The 15992-nt window shown below is 38.3% G+C and overlaps 1 protein-coding gene across 11 annotated transcripts in view; it reads left to right on the top strand.

Moving 5' to 3' along the window:
• Positions 1-257: 257 nt before the first annotated feature.
• The window catches only part of LOC126337548 (peptidyl-prolyl cis-trans isomerase FKBP35-like), a 37795-nt gene continuing 22060 nt past the window's right edge, over positions 258-15992 (top strand). For 5 of the 11 annotated variants that reach the window (XM_050001479.1, XM_050001478.1, XM_050001480.1 and 2 more), the window contains exon 1: positions 415-772. The gene's annotated coding sequence lies outside the window, so the exon portion shown is untranslated. Of the gene's footprint in view, positions 773-15992 lie in introns of all 11 variants that reach the window. The other 6 variants (XM_050001486.1, XM_050001488.1, XM_050001490.1 and 3 more) reach the window with 4 other exon arrangements.

The raw sequence follows: 15992 nt of genomic DNA on the forward strand, positions 1-15992 counted from the left end.
TATCTCTTTTTCTTTATCCTTTGCACCTTTCTTTCTTTCTTATGACCAAATAACGACAAAAACTCATATTTCTTGTTAATGAATAGTTACTGTAAAAGTTTATATTGTTTCACTTTCAGATATTGGATCTCTCTTGTGGGAGAGTATTCAACAGAAAAAATTAATTCCGTTTGCAACCTTCGTATAATTTCAAGAAAACTAAGCAAGCGATGACATTAAGATGACAGATGATCACCAAATCTTGTTTGTAACACTAGTGATCGCGGCGAGGATTCGACCTCCGATACTAGCAGAAGGCGCCAACTTCAAAAACATAGATTTTTTTGTACTTTTGTTAAAAAGACAGTTAGCAGCAGAGTACGCAGCAGCTCTGTTCCAATCGTCTTCTTAGGAAAAACACGGCGACAACGTCTTTCGCGTTCCACTACTTTTAGTATGGTCGTATAATAATACATCCATGTTCTTCTGGAACCAAAGATAATCATATATACATTCTTGGGGATGACAAATTGGCAACTGAGAAACAATTTATGTTTACATTTGTTTAGGTATTGGTGCTGTCGATTATTTTACGTTGACACTAATGTCTCTTGAGTAATTACTTGTTACAACCTTAGAACGATCTGTTTAAGCAGCAGTGCATGTCAAATGTTTGAATGGCAGATTGAATTAATGAGCCGCTGTATAAAGTAGAGGATTTTCCTTAAGTGTTTACACCTTGATTGTCTACATTAGGACACAACTCCACAAAGCGGAAAATTGGTTTATTTGGGTATGTACCGTCAGTATGTTCTAACTTGAGATGGTTGCCGTTCAATTTTAATTCTGATCACCATCGTGCAGTGCTTAAGGCACATTCAGCATGACCGGAGTTCTGTTTGCCGGCCATCAGTCGAGGATTACGTTTTCTGTGATTGTCGAAATCATTCCAACACGCCAAACGTATGGAAGCTTCTCCTAGGGGGTAATGTCATGTCTTCCTTCCCAAGTCTGCCTTGTGCTCTCTCTCTTAATGGCATCTTCGTCGACGAGGAACTTAACCCTCTGCTAAGAAAGCTGTTGATCTACTGAGAACAAATTCTGCAGATAGTGTATAATGCCCACAAATTATATACTTGACACCTTGGCTAGTTATGTCTTGCTCTGCCATCATTATAGAAATACATTTCAAGACATTATTAATCACATGCTTGAAATTTATATTTATCAGATTTATGGTCGTTTCCCTTGTATCTTTGCGTTATTTTGCCTTTAATATGGCAGCATGCAACACATTTGGTTGATATGAATCAGGAGATCTTCTCCTGTCAGATGCTATGAAAGACTATTTAATTATTATAGCTAGCTGTCATGTCACGAAATCATGGAACTTCGCTAAGTGGTAATTAACATCTTATCCATATTATGTCATTGATTACTTGTCACCTTGTAATTACTGGTTTTGTGTGTACCATTTTATGTGAGACTGCCAAGGTGTTTGGAAAAATGAGTTTGTTTGTTTATTTTTCATTAACTACATCTTCTTCACAGACAATATTTGTAACTGATTGTGTGTATAGAACCAAATTATAAAACTTCAGGATACCAACAGAAGTGTATGACATGCAAAACATAGCAACAATTCAGTTGCAGAAAGGACTTTTTTGGATTGAAATTGTCTTGCCATATATACAAGAACCCTTCTTTCATTTCATGTCTTGTTATTGGTGGTCCCATTAGCTTTATATTCTCTGAATGCAGAATTCACATTTTCTTTTGCTGGTTAAGTTTCATTGTTGTTTGCACAGGTTCTTCAGCTATTCAGCATCCTTGACTACAGTGTTTTTTTTTTTCCTGAATACACTCTTTCGTGTTTGGTTGTATTCTTTGTGGTATGTAGTAATGTAAATTGGTATATTGAATTTTGGTATCATTCCAGTTACAGAAAAGATCATGTTGGTGTCTTTCTGTATATTTAGTTCATTATGTTCTTTGTTATCCTTATGTTAACAAATCAGACTTCCTTCACAATGCTGTGGTTAATATAGTCGGTGGACCCAGATTCATATCTTTCCATTTGTCAACATCCATTCTGAGGGTAGATCTGTCTGATTTCATCATCTTAAGAAGTTTGGGCATTACAGAAGCGTCCAATTCCACCTGTCTGCTTTGACCCATGAAATCATCAATACAGCGGAAATGGCTATTTCCAGCATATACAGAATGATGACAATGACATCACTGCATACACACGCTAACAAATGTGAACAAAAATAAAAATGAAACGAAACTAACAGGCACACCATCCCAAAACATATATATATAATTGAATTGCAGAATTCCGCCACATGAACAAACCACAGGAATCGTACATTTTCCTTGACCTGTATAGCTTAACTGTAGCTGTCAGTACCCACCCATCTCGAAACATAGTGATACACTTGTGAACTTCACTGTCATATCCATACGTGACCAAAAAAAATACAGCAAACACCAAACTAATCGGACCTAACAAAAACGTCAGACACATAAAAAAAACTTAATAACTCACTGAAAACACATCCATAGCCCAAGTTATCCCACCAACTACCTTAACTCAAAACCATATTAGCACTATGCCAGTGGATAGTAAAATGAACCCAATAAGATCAGTGTCCAGTGGGAAACTCAGCCAGGCAAGTACTAAAGATGTTAAAAAAGTTCAAGATGCTCACAAAAATAAGGTGAAAAATAATGTTAGTATATTTCATAAAAATATTGGGGGATTGAAGAATAAAATTGATGAGCTTCTGCTTTGTTTAGAAGATATAGAAACGAGAATGTAATAGATGTACTATGCCTGTCTGAGCATCACATTGTCACTGATATGGAAAAGGTTAGCATCAATGGGTACAAATTAGCTGCTCATGTAAGTTGAGATAATATGATGAGAGGAGGAGTTGCCATATATGTCAAAAGCTTCCACAGTGTAAAAAAAAATTAGAAACTAAAAAAATTGTGTAGAGCAACATGTGGGAGCATGTGCCACTGAACTAAAACTAAATGATGGCACTTTCATAATTGTAACAGTGTAGAGGTCCCCCTCAGGGAATTTCCAGCTATTTCTAGAAAACTTGGATGCTTTGTTGTGCTATCTGTCAGACAGGAGGAAGCAAATTATCATTTGTGGGGATTTCAATGTTGATTACCTGAAAGAGTGTAACAGGAAGAATGACCTTGTCATATTACTCAGTTCTTTCAATTTGAGCTCCGTCATCGATTTTCCTACTCGGATAACAAAGAACAGCAGTACATTGATAGATAACTTGTTTACAGACGAAGATAAGATTAAGGACATAAATGCTTACCTGTTGAGAATGGACTTTCAGATCATGGCGCACAGATAGTTACTGTACATGACATAGCTCCATGCAGTATATCAAATCAGACTTTCAAAGCAGTGCGTTCAAATAACAATATAAGTATTGCAAACTTTAGGGAAAGCCTACAGCAACTAGACTGGGATGAAGTGTATAAGGAACCTGATGCAAACTTGAAATATAACTTATTTCACGATACATTATTAAGGGTATTTGAAAATTGTTTTCCCAAGAAAATAGTTAAACATAATTCCAAGAAAACATATAAAAACCATGGCTAACTAAAGGAATAAGAATATCTTGCAACTGTAAAAGAGAACTGTATCTAACAGCAAGAGGGAGTACTGACCCCAAAATTGTTCAATATTATAAAAACTATTGTGCGGTACTAAGAAAAATTATTAAAAAGTCCAGAAGCATGTATATCATGTCTGAGATCAGTAACTCTGATGATAAAATTAAAGCAATTTGGAATATTATTGAAAGGGAAACAGGGCAACCAAGAGCACAGGAAGATTTTAGTGCCATAAAACTGAATGACAAGTGTACTAACAAACAATCAGAAATTGAAAATATTTTCAATAATCATTTTTTAAATGATGTGGAGAAAATTGGATCTAGATATTCACTAGAAGAGGCAAGGCTATTAATAGAAGAGGCCATACCTGTGCAGTTTGAAAGAACTGTACTTCCACCAACCTTTCCCTCTGAAATCAGTAAAATAACAAACTCACTTAAAAGTAAAAGCTCTTACGGAATTGATGGCATTTCCAGCAAGGTTCCCCACAGATAAGTAGGATTCTCAGCCACGTATGTAATAGCTCTTTGTAGCAGGGTCTTTTCCCCGATAGACTGAAATATGCCATTGTAAAACCATTGCATAAAAAGGGGGATACGTCGGATGTCAGCAACTACCGCCCAATCTCTCTTCTGACAGCTCTATCAAAAATTTTTGAGAAAGTAATGTATTCAAGAGTGGCCTCCCATATTTGTAAAAATAAAGTACTAACAAAATGTCAGTTTGGTTTTCAGAAAGGCTTTTCAACAGAAAATGCTATATACACTTTCACTGATCAAATATTTAATGCTCTGAATAACCGGACATCACCCATTGGTATTTTTTGTGATCTCTCAAAGGCCTTTGATTGTGTAAATCATGGAATTCTTTTAGATAAGCTAAGTCATTATGGTTTGAGGGGGGCAGTGCACAAATGGTTTAATTCATACTTAACAGGAAGAATGCAGAAAGTTGAAATAAGTGGTTCATGTAATGTTAAAACAACAGCTGATTCCTCAAACTGGGGGCTATCAAGTACGGGGTGCCACAGGGTTCAGTCTTAGGTCCTTTACTGTTCGTGATATACATTAATGACTTACCATTCCACACTGATGAAGATCCAAAGTTAGTTCTTTTTGCTGATGATACAAGTATAGAAATAACATCCAAAAACCAAGAACTAAGTGATGTAATTGTAAATGATGATTTTCACAAAAGTATTCAGTGGTTCTCAGCAAACGGACTCTTTAAATTTTGATAATATGCAGTATATACAGTTCCGTACAGTAAATGGCACAACTCCTGTAATAAATATAGAATTTGAACAGAAGTCTGTATCTAAGGTAGAATTTTCAAAATTTTTAGGTGTGTCTGTTGATGAGATGTTAAACTGGAAGCAACACATTGAAATGTCTGAGTTCAGCTACGTATACTATTAGAGTTATTGCAAATTTTGGTGATAATAATCTCAGTAAATTAGCTTACTATGCCTACTTTCATTCACTGCTTTCGTATGGCATCATATTCTGGGGTAATTCGTCGTTTAGTAGAAAAGTATTCGTTGCTCAAAAACGTGTAATCAAAATAATTGCTGGAGCCCACCCACGGTCATCTTGCAGACATCTATTTAAGGATCTAGGGATCCCCACAGTATATATATATTCACTTATGAAATTTGTTGTTAATAATCCAACCCAGTTCAAAAGTAATAGCAGTGTGCATAGCTATAACACCAGGAGAAAGGATGATCTTCACTGTGCAGGGTTAAATCTGATTTTGGCACAGAAAGGGGTAAATTATGCTGCCACAAAAGTCTTTGGTCACCTACCAAACCGCATCAAAAGCCTGACTGATAGCCAACTAACATTTAAAAATAAATTAAAAGAATTTCTAGATGACAACTCCTTCTACTCATTGCCTGAATTTTTAGATATAAATTAAGGGAGGGAAAAAAACTAACTTAAGTATTAGTGTCATGCAATATTTTGTGTAATGTAATATCTTGTACAGACATCTTTTATTAACCTGACATGTTCCATATCATTACGAAGTGTCGTATTCATGATCTATGGAACAAGTATTAATCTAATCTAATCTACACAAACTCAATTCTTTAGTTTGCTGCAGGTACTGAAATACTCTTTTTACCCTGGCCCAATGAGAAATACAAGGTTTAGAATTGAACTGACTCAATCTCCCTGCAATAAAAGCAATATCAGGTCGAGTACACATAGATATGTACAGCAAGCAACTTACTGCCTTTTGGTACAATTTCTGGTCAAATGGACTGTCATTATCATCTTCACTAAAACAGTTGTGGTTACATGGTGTAGATATGCCCTTGCAGTCATGCATTTTAAATTCTTTTAGCATCTGTTGAATGTAACCCGTCTGATTTAATTTCATCTGCCCTTCAGACTGTTCTATTTCAAGACCCAAAATCATCAAGCTGTCACTCATTTCTTTAATGATAATATGAGGTTTCAAACACTTAATGTCATAATCATTTCTTATTCACCAATTACAACTACCATGTCTACATGAACTCCAATAATCAAATTTCTAGAGAAGAATACAAAGGGATCCTTTTCACATTGTTCAAAACCTAATTTTTTCATCACAGAGCAGAAGAAATCATTCCAATCTTTACCTGGCTGGTGAAGCCCATACAAACTCTCATTTAATAAACACACTTTACTCCCCACATGAAACAATCTTGGTTGCTCCATGTAAACAGTGCCACTTATGGGGCTATTCAGAAAAGCAGTTTCCACATCAATATGTTTTATTTTCCATCCCCTTAATACTGCTACTGCTAACAGGATCCTCAAGCTACTTCGTCTCATCACTGAGCTACAGCTTTCCCAATAACCAACTCCAAATGTCTGACTATAACCCAGAGCTACTAACCTTGCTTTGAATTTAATAATATCACCCTCTCTGTTTCTCTTCGTTGAGAATACCCACTTACTTCCTATAACATGGTCAGCTTTTGATCGGTCAACAAGTTGCCATGTGTTGTGAAGTTTTAGGCTACTCACCTCTGACTCCATGGCTTTATACCACTCGTCCCTGTGAATTGAAGCTAAAACAGCTTCTACTGATGTTGGATCAGATGGATTCACCTGACACAAAGCAGCAAAAAAACTTGCAGAGAGACACGAACCACACATTTTTGGTTTCACTAGGCGTGAAGACCTTCATAACCCTACTTCACTATGCGCACTTGAGATTCTACTTTGCAACACTGTATCACATTCATCACACACATCACTATCTTCACTGCCAGGAACTACATCGTCTTCTGTGTCGTACCTCTCTTCTTCTCCACCACTGGATTGGCCCCCATCTCCTCAAACAGCTATTGATTTGACTGGATCTTTTGTTACTGGTCCTGTATTCCTCAGTGGTGTGTTGTCATCATCTGTTGATGGATCCGGGAAACCCAATCGTACAATACTGGTGTTGTCTGCTGTCACTGCATTGCTTTGTGGCTCAGCTGTTGTCGTCTGCCTCAGGTTTACTTCCCCTGGAAGAGACAGTTCTTTGTTTACTGTAGTCTTCAGTGGGAATATTCTTTCTTCAAAGATGACATCTCTTCTCAAAAGTATTTTTCTCTGTCCAAGGGTCCACAGACAATATCCTTTAGATCCTGCCTCCACTCCAAGGTAAACTCATTCTTCTACACATTCTCAGAGTTTGTCAGATGTCAATGTGCTTGTCCAAGCTCTGCAGTCAAACACTCTGAGTGTTCACATATCATGTTTAGTTAGTTTTTTTATCTTCCATACTTCATACGGGATTTTCCCAAGAAGGGATCTTGTTGGGCATCTATTTCAGATGTAGCAGGACAACATTAGAGCTTCCCCCCAAAAGGTATTGGGCAAACCACTCTGAAATAGTAGACACCTCTCAATGGATAAAAGTGTTTGATTCAGGCACTCTGCTTTTCCATTGGATGGAGGAGAGTAAACTGTGCTTTTCCGATGTAGTATGCCCTCTTCCTTGAACAACTCTTCAAATTTGCTGTTGATGTACTCAGTCCCATTGTCTGATTGGAAGCGTTGCAGTTTCCTCTCTGACTCACATTCGGCACTTCCCTTAAATTCCACAAAAGACTCACAAATCACTTTTCTGCTTTAGCATTTTCACTACCGAATACCTTGAGTGAGCAATCAGGTAAGTAACATAATAATTTGCTCCACCCAGGGAGGTCTGTCTAATATAAACTACGTCACTATGTACTAGTTCTAGAATATTATCAGTAGTAGTTTGGCTTGGTTTGAAAGGCTGTCTTTTCATTTTTCCTTGCACACAAATTTCACATTTTTCCTTGTAGTTTGTGGCTCCACATACTGCGGGTAAGGCTTCTCTGTGTTCAAGCCTTTGGTGCCACAAAACTTCTGGCTGTTGCTTCATTTTCAATTTGTTGATGTGTTTTGTCACTGTGTGGCATCACTGTACTGTTGTTTACTTTGTAATATTCATAGTGCACTAAATAGACATTATTGTTTGATGATCTTCCTCTCAACACTTCCTTCTCATCAACAGACACACTAACATCACCATTTTTGAATCTAATACACATCCCTTTTTCGTCCATCTGTTTGACAGACAACAAGCTCCCATCCAGTTCCTTCACCAAAAGCACTTCTGTTCCCTTACCAGTCACTTCAGTAACTTTCCCATGAGCCAGTTTCACTTCTCCAAAGATACCCATCTCTAAGTCCTGTAGTATCTCTTGGTGACTAGTCATATGATGTGATGCTCCTGAATCCAAAACCCACACCTTTTCATCAGCACCTGCGCCACATTTGGTCACTGTCATAGCCACTATTTCTTCATCTTCTTTTTCAGTTGCACTTGATGGACCTTCACTGTTTGGAACGTTTTCAAAACTGTTGAGCTTGCATCCATTAGCCCTGTATGCTAATTTCTTGGTATAATTCTGTTTGCTTGGTGGTCAGCTTCACCACAGGAAAAACAGTCTGTTTCCGTTGGAGGTCTTCTTCTCACCTCTTTGGGTTTGCTTGTATCTGTCCTGGCTTCGGAAAAACTTGTTTTTCTGACTTCTGTCTACTGCTGCATATGCTTTGGCTTCTTCATGGAACTTAGTGGACTTGAAATATGGTTCCAGACGCTTCTCTTCTAATTCTAACCTGTTGATGACAATTTCTGTAGTTAATCTGTCTTCGTATCTTTCTAGACTTCTAATGAGGGATCTTCAAACTGCGAGGCGCTTTGGCGAACTTCCTTATTATGGAATGCCTGTATAATCTCCAACTGTAGTAGCCTCATAAAGAATCCCGAGATTTAGCAGTAATTATATGACACTTGCATCTTAACACCTGCAGTTCCACAGCCTTAGTGTGATAGGTTTGATGGGGTTGTTTTTTGCACTTGTAAAACTCTTGAAATTATATGAGTATGCTTGCGGTAATAGGAATACAGCAAACAAGATATTTTGTCAAGCAGCAGAGATGTAGGGGTCCTGAAGGGAGGCCAGCTTCCCTAACAAGTGATACATTTGCAAGGAGATCCCTGACAGGACAGGAGATTTAATGGAGTTGATGCCTGTTACCTTGAAGGCCACAAAGTGTACCTGGAGTCACTTTTCACATGATTCCCAGTCTTCAGCAGCTTAGTCTTAGGTGAGAAATGGAGGTGGGTAGGCCAGTAATGTTTGAGGCCTCATTAACAGACTCATCAACACCCTGTTCAGCTGGGTGTGTGTTCCTGTTGCTGCATTTCTATGAACTGTTGGTTTTCCAATTGCAGCTGTACTAAACTTTGCAGATAAACCTCCAAGGATGTGCCTGTTGACATTACCACATTTTCATTTTAGATTCAGTCATAGGTGAAGTGGGTGACAGACTTCTGTTCATTGGTAGAATTGTATGGAAATACAGTCAGCTTGCAAAGGAGATTGCTTACAACACACATGTGTAACCTATCACAGAACATTGCTCAAGTGTGTGGGACCAGTACAAAGTAGAACTAATGGGATACTAAATACACATGAAGAGTGCCAGCAAGAAAGGTCACTGGGTTATTTGGCTTGTGGGAGAGCATCATGTAGATGTTGAAGAAACTGAACTGGCAAATGCTGGAAGATAGATGCAAATTGCCCCTGATAGCCTACTTGAAAAGAAGAGAAAGGTGAAAGGAACATATTGAGGGCTATACATGGGAAATGGACTTGGAAGGTGACATTATAGAAAGAAGAGAAGAAGTAGATTAAGGTGAGATATGATATTGAAAGAAGAATGCTGAAGGACCTAAGAGAAAGAAGAAAAAAAGAAAAAAAAGAAAACAAGCCCCCCTGGAGTTCACACATTCCCTCAGAACTACTGGTATGTTTGGGAGAGTCAGCCATGACAAAACTATTCAATCTAGTGTGTTAGATGTGTGACGTAGGGGAAATAACTTCAGATTTAAAAAAAGAATGTAATAATTCAAAAGAAAGCAGGCACTGTTTGATGTGAATATTACTGAACTATGAATTCAGTATGCTAACTATTAAAATGAATTATTTACAGGAGAATAGAAAGCTGGTGGAAGCTAATCTAGGGGAACATTAGATTGAGTTACGGAGAAATGTAGGAATATGGCTGAAGTAGAAAGGATAAGAAATATAGATTGGCAGTAGCAACAAAGCGTTTGTGAATAAGAGAAATTTGTTAATATCAACCATAAGTTTTAAGTGTCAGGAAGTCTCTTCTGACAGTTTTTGTTTAGAGCATATCCTTGTCCAGAACTTAAACATGGATAACAAAGACTGCAGGTAAGAAGAGAATAGAAGCATGTGAAATGTGTGGTGCTATGAAAGAATAGTGATGAATAGATGGGTAGATCACAAAGCCAATGAGGAAATACTGAATTGAATTGGGGGAAAAGAAATTTGTGGCATAACTTGACTAAAAGAAGGGATTGATTGTTGGGCACTTTCTGTAAAATCAAGGACTCATCAATTTAGCATTGGATGGAAGGTTTTGTGTGGGGGGAGGGTTTCTAAAAGCTGTAGAGGGAGACAAGAACCGAATACTGTTGGCAAGTCCATACGGCTGTAGTTTGCAGTTATTTGGAGAACAGACTTTCACAGGATGGAGTATTGTGGAGAGCTACATCAAAACAGATTTGGACTGAGGATCACAGCAACAGTGGAAAGTACCTTCAGCTATACACTTGACAGCTGTTTCCATAGTGTGGGTGTAAATGTAGATATTAATGTCCACAAAATTTCATTATCAAGTCTTTAAAAAAACCTACATTTGTTTTGCTATTTGTTGCACTGATTGTGTCATCTCCAAACAAAAACAGTCCCAACATATAGTAATGTTACTGTTTTTAAGGTGTAATTTTGTATACACAGGGGGAAGGAAGGACCTAAGATGGAATCCTATCTGTCTCCATATGTAATTAGTTCCTAATCAAAATTCAGCTAATATCTTAATGGAGGACTCTTTCATATTACCAGCTTTATTTCCTGGTAGATAGTTATAACTTCCTGACATCATACTATCCTAATTTACTTAAAAGGCAAAAGGCATAGGCTTTTGACTGGCCACACAATAAACCAGTAGACTGTAATTTATCTCCCAAGGAGTTATGGTAAGTAAATTGTACATCTACATCTACATACATATTCCGCAATCCACCATACGGTGCGTGGTGAAGGGTACCTCGTACCACAACTAGCATTTTCTCTCCCTGTTCCACTCCCAAACAGAACGAGGGAGAAATAACTGCCTATATGGCTCTGTATGAGCCCTAATCTCTCTTATCTTATTTTTGTGGTCTTTTCGTGAAATGTAAGTTGGTGGCAGTAAAATTGTACTGCAGTCAGCCTCAAATGCTGGTTCTCTAAATTTCCTCAGTAGCGATTCATGAAAAGAACACCTCCTTTCCTCTAGAGGCTCCCACCCGAGTTCCTGAAGCATTTCCGTAACACTCGCTTGATGATCAAACCTACCAGTAACAAATCTAGCTGCCTGCCTCTGCATTGCTTCTATGTCCTCCCTCAATCTGACCTGATAGGGATCCCAAACGCTCGAGCAGTACTCAAGAATAGGTCGTATTAGTGTTTTATAAGCGGTGTCCTTTCCAGATGAACCACATCTTCCCAAAATTCTACCAATGAACCGAAGACGACTATCCTCCTTCCTCACAACTGCCATTACATGCTTGTCCCACTTCATATTGCTCTGCAATGTTACGCCCAAATATTTAATCGATGTGACTGTGTCAAGCGCTACACTACTAATGGAGTATTCAAACATTAAAGGATCCTTTTGCCTATTCGTCCGCATTAATTTACATTTATCTATATTTAGAGTTAGCTGCCATTCTTTACACCAATCACAAATCCTGTCCAAGTCTCTCAGTGTCTGTAGAGAGCCTTATCAATATCAGTAGATTTTATAAATCTCACCTGTGGTTTGAATGTCATGTTATTTGTAGTCGCAAGGTTAAACAACAGTTATGTATTAACTGTCCTAAATGTTTCGTAGTGCTGGCAAAAGTGATATTGACCATAAGTTTGTTGGTATTTCATTATCCCCTTTCTTGTATCGCGACTTGAGCATATTTCAGCCAATAAGGAAACACTGCACTGATAAATGATTGGCTACGAAAATAATGTGTTCTTGAACTTGGAAGAGCACTCTTGAACTTTGTAAATATTTTTTCACAATGAGGCACTATATACGACATAATAGGCGTACCTCATTATCCACTGAAATGTAATACATCATGTTCGTCATATCATTGATATTTTTCTGATTCTAAGCACTTTTACATGGTGATCAAAGCTACATTTAACATGGCTTTGAATATTAATATATGTAAGAAATAAAGTGACCGAAGGTAAAAAATCTAAGTTTGAAATATCTGCAGACAGTCATGATTTTGCTTGCATTATTGTGTTCAAGTTCCATCAAACTTATCATATATTGAAAAAAAACATTTTTACAGTCAGTATTGTCACATGCTGTACGAGATGTATGGTTGTATGTATCAATATTACAAACCTTCAAATCTCTTCTGATTAAGCTGGCTGTTTTGTGTGTGTTGTGTGTAGCATCTCATGTATACAACTTACAGTGTTCAGTCCATAGTTTCATATGCTGCAGACAAGTATCATGATTTTCTTCCTTTCTCTCAGCATGATACGCATTTCATGGTGTGTAATTGTGAACTAGATCTAGAAGAGAACTAACTGTGATAACAGTCTGTACAATTCAATCATCTTAGTATTTTCCAAGTGATAGTGCATCAATTATCACCTACACATGTGACAATAAACTTTGTTTTGTATTAGATATGAGGAAAATCCAAAGCTGTGGTCTACAGGGTATGCTAAAGTAAACATATGTCAAATGATAAAAAACATTGTCTGAAAAATAGTCAATGATAATAATTAATTTGTTATTCATTTCTATATTTTGTAGTGTGAAAAACAAAATTATCAATAGGTCTCTCTCTCTCTCTCTCTCTCTCTCTCTCTCTCTCTCTCTCTCTCTCTCTCTCTCTCTCTCTCACACACACACACACACACACACACACACACACACACACAGTTTACTTTTAACTTGCTGTATCCGTATAATGTTTTTTATTGTAGGAGCTTTTTCAGCTTGACATTAAGCTGTCTCCAGGTAGATTGTGTTTTCTGTAGCTACTGGCTGAAACAACAAGCTTCCAGTTATGTGCAGCTTAGCTGAGATCTATTCCTTGATAGTGGAATAATTGAACTTCTGTAACTTGAGCAATGGTCCTTCAAGCTACGTAGACAACATTACACAGCAAGGGAAAAAAAAAAAAAAACTGACAAACATGTGATGGGAATATTGCTGCCTTTTTATAAAAAATCAGTTCACAAGTAATCACTGGGGAGCTAGATCAGTTTGTGCACAGTGATAAGGCAACATATTCCAAGCACATTATTTTTGCATATAATAATATTATAAAAAGGAAAGTTGCTGCTGACCATATAGTGGAGATGTTGAGTCACGGATAGGCACAACAAAAAGACTGGCACAAATATAGCTTTTGGCCAGTGAGCACACACACACAACTGCAGTCTCAGGCACCTGAGACCACACTGAGTGTGGCCTCATGTGCCGAAGACTGCAGTCGTGTATATTGAGTTGCATTTGTATGAGTGTGTGTGTGCGTGTGCGTGTTTGATGTCTAATTTTGACAGAGGCCTTACTGGCTGAAAGCTATATTTGTGGCAGTCTTTTTGTTGTGCCTATCTGCTATGGTGAGTAGCAACTTTCTTTTTCACACTATTGTTACATGCCATCCCGGATTTTCCATTGTTTGACTTTTGCATATATAAAGATTTAATTACATCAAAATTATGCGAGTAGTGAAGAAAAGAAGTTTATTGTCTGTAACAAACAGAAAAAATTCAACAAGAAATAAATTTATAGCAGTATCTTAAAAACCCTGGGGAGGCAGGCAGACACGCACACGCACACATCTGTGTTGAAAATCTGGATCCTGTGTGGCAGTGGCAGTAACTTTGCTGATATGTTCTACCACTGTGTCGACTATGTCTTGTAGGCTTCCTCACTACTTGAAAGACTGGAAAGTTCTCTGCAATTGGCTTGCTTTTGGACTCTCGTAGAGCAACCCACTTGTCGGAATGCAGAGTGGCATTCGCCACTATATCACAGGGTAGGTGGCATTTGTAGTTGACTGGTGGACTGTGATTTGGATTCTTCAGCTGTATGTTGCATCCTATTGGTAAAATGATCCACCGGTTTCTGGATGCTGTCTCTGTGTTCAAGCTGGCATTGTTTTGTCAAGTCCACCTTCTGAGCACCCATAATGGCAGTCACCTTTTCAGGCACTGCTCTGTCTGGCAGTTGAAACCAGTTCAGTAACTGGCCAGTAATGTACAAGTCATCCCATTGAGCTGCTTGTGTGTGGGCTGTAGAATGTACCGAGAGATGAATAGCTATGAACAATCCCATTGCAGGGCCTCCCTGGTGGGACCACAACTCTTTTTGTGAGTATGTGCATGGCAATCATGAGCCACAAGCTGTTGCAGTACTTTTTCCTTTTGTGTGCTGCAGTTTTGCTGTTTGACTATACAGGGTGATTCAAAAAGAATACCACAACTTTAAAAATGTGTATTTAATGAAAGAAACATAATATAACCTTCTGTTATACATCATAACAAAGAGTATTTAAAAAAGGTTTTTTTTCACTCAAAAACAAGTTCAGAGATGTTCAATATGGCCCCCTCCAGACACTCGAGCAATATCAACCCGATACTCCAACTCGTTCCTCACTCTCTGTAGCATATCAGGCGTAACAGTTTGGATAGCTGCTGTTATTTCTTGTTTCAAATCACCAATGGTGGCTGGGAGAGGTGGCCGAAACACCATATCCTTAACATACCCCCATAAGAAAAAATCGCAGGGGGTAAGACCAGGGCTTCTTGGAGGCCAATGATGAAGTGCTCTGTCACGGGCTGCCTGGCGGCCGATCCATCGCCTCGGGTAGTTGACGTTCAGGTAGTTACAGACAGATAAGTGCCAATGTGGTGGCGCTCCATCCTGCTGAAATATGAATTGTTGTGCTTCTTGTTCGAGCTTAGGGAACAGCCAATTCTCTAACATCTCCAGATACTGTAGTCCAGTTACAGTAGCACCTTCAAAGAAAAAGGGACCAAAAACTTTATTGGCTGAAATGGCACAGAAAACGTTCACCTTAGGCGAGTCACGTTCATACTGAGTTGTTTTCCGCGGATTCTCAGTGCCCCATATACAGACATTGTGATGGTTGACTTTCCCGTTAGTGTGGAAAGTTGCTTCATCACTAAACACAACCTTTGAAACGAAAGATTCATCTGTTTCCATTTGAGCAAGGATAAAATCACAGAAATCGATTCTTTTAATCTTATCAGATGCAGACAGTGCTTGAACCAATTTCAGATGATAAGGTTTCATAACTAACCTTTTTCGTAGGACTCTCCATACAGTTGATTGTGGAATTTGCAGCTCTTTGCTAGCTCTGCGAGTCGATTTTCCTGGGCTGCGAACAAATGCTTGCTGGATGCGTGCTACAGTTTCATCACTCGTTCTCGGCCGTCCAGAACTTTTCCCTTTGCACAAACACCCATTCTCTGTAAACTGTTTATACCAACGTTTAATACACCACCTATCAGGAGGTTTAGCACCATACTTCGTTCGAAATGAACGCTGAACAACTGTCGTCGATTCACTTCTGCCGTACTCAATAACACAAAAAGCTTTCTGTTGAGCGGTCGCCATCTTAGAATCAACTGACGCTGACGCCTAGTCAACAGCGCCTCATGTGAACAAATGTACAACTAAATGAAACTTTATAGCTCCCTTAATTCG

This window comes from Schistocerca gregaria, chromosome 1, assembly GCF_023897955.1.
Source record: "Schistocerca gregaria isolate iqSchGreg1 chromosome 1, iqSchGreg1.2, whole genome shotgun sequence".
Lineage (NCBI taxonomy): Eukaryota > Metazoa > Arthropoda > Insecta > Orthoptera > Acrididae > Schistocerca > Schistocerca gregaria.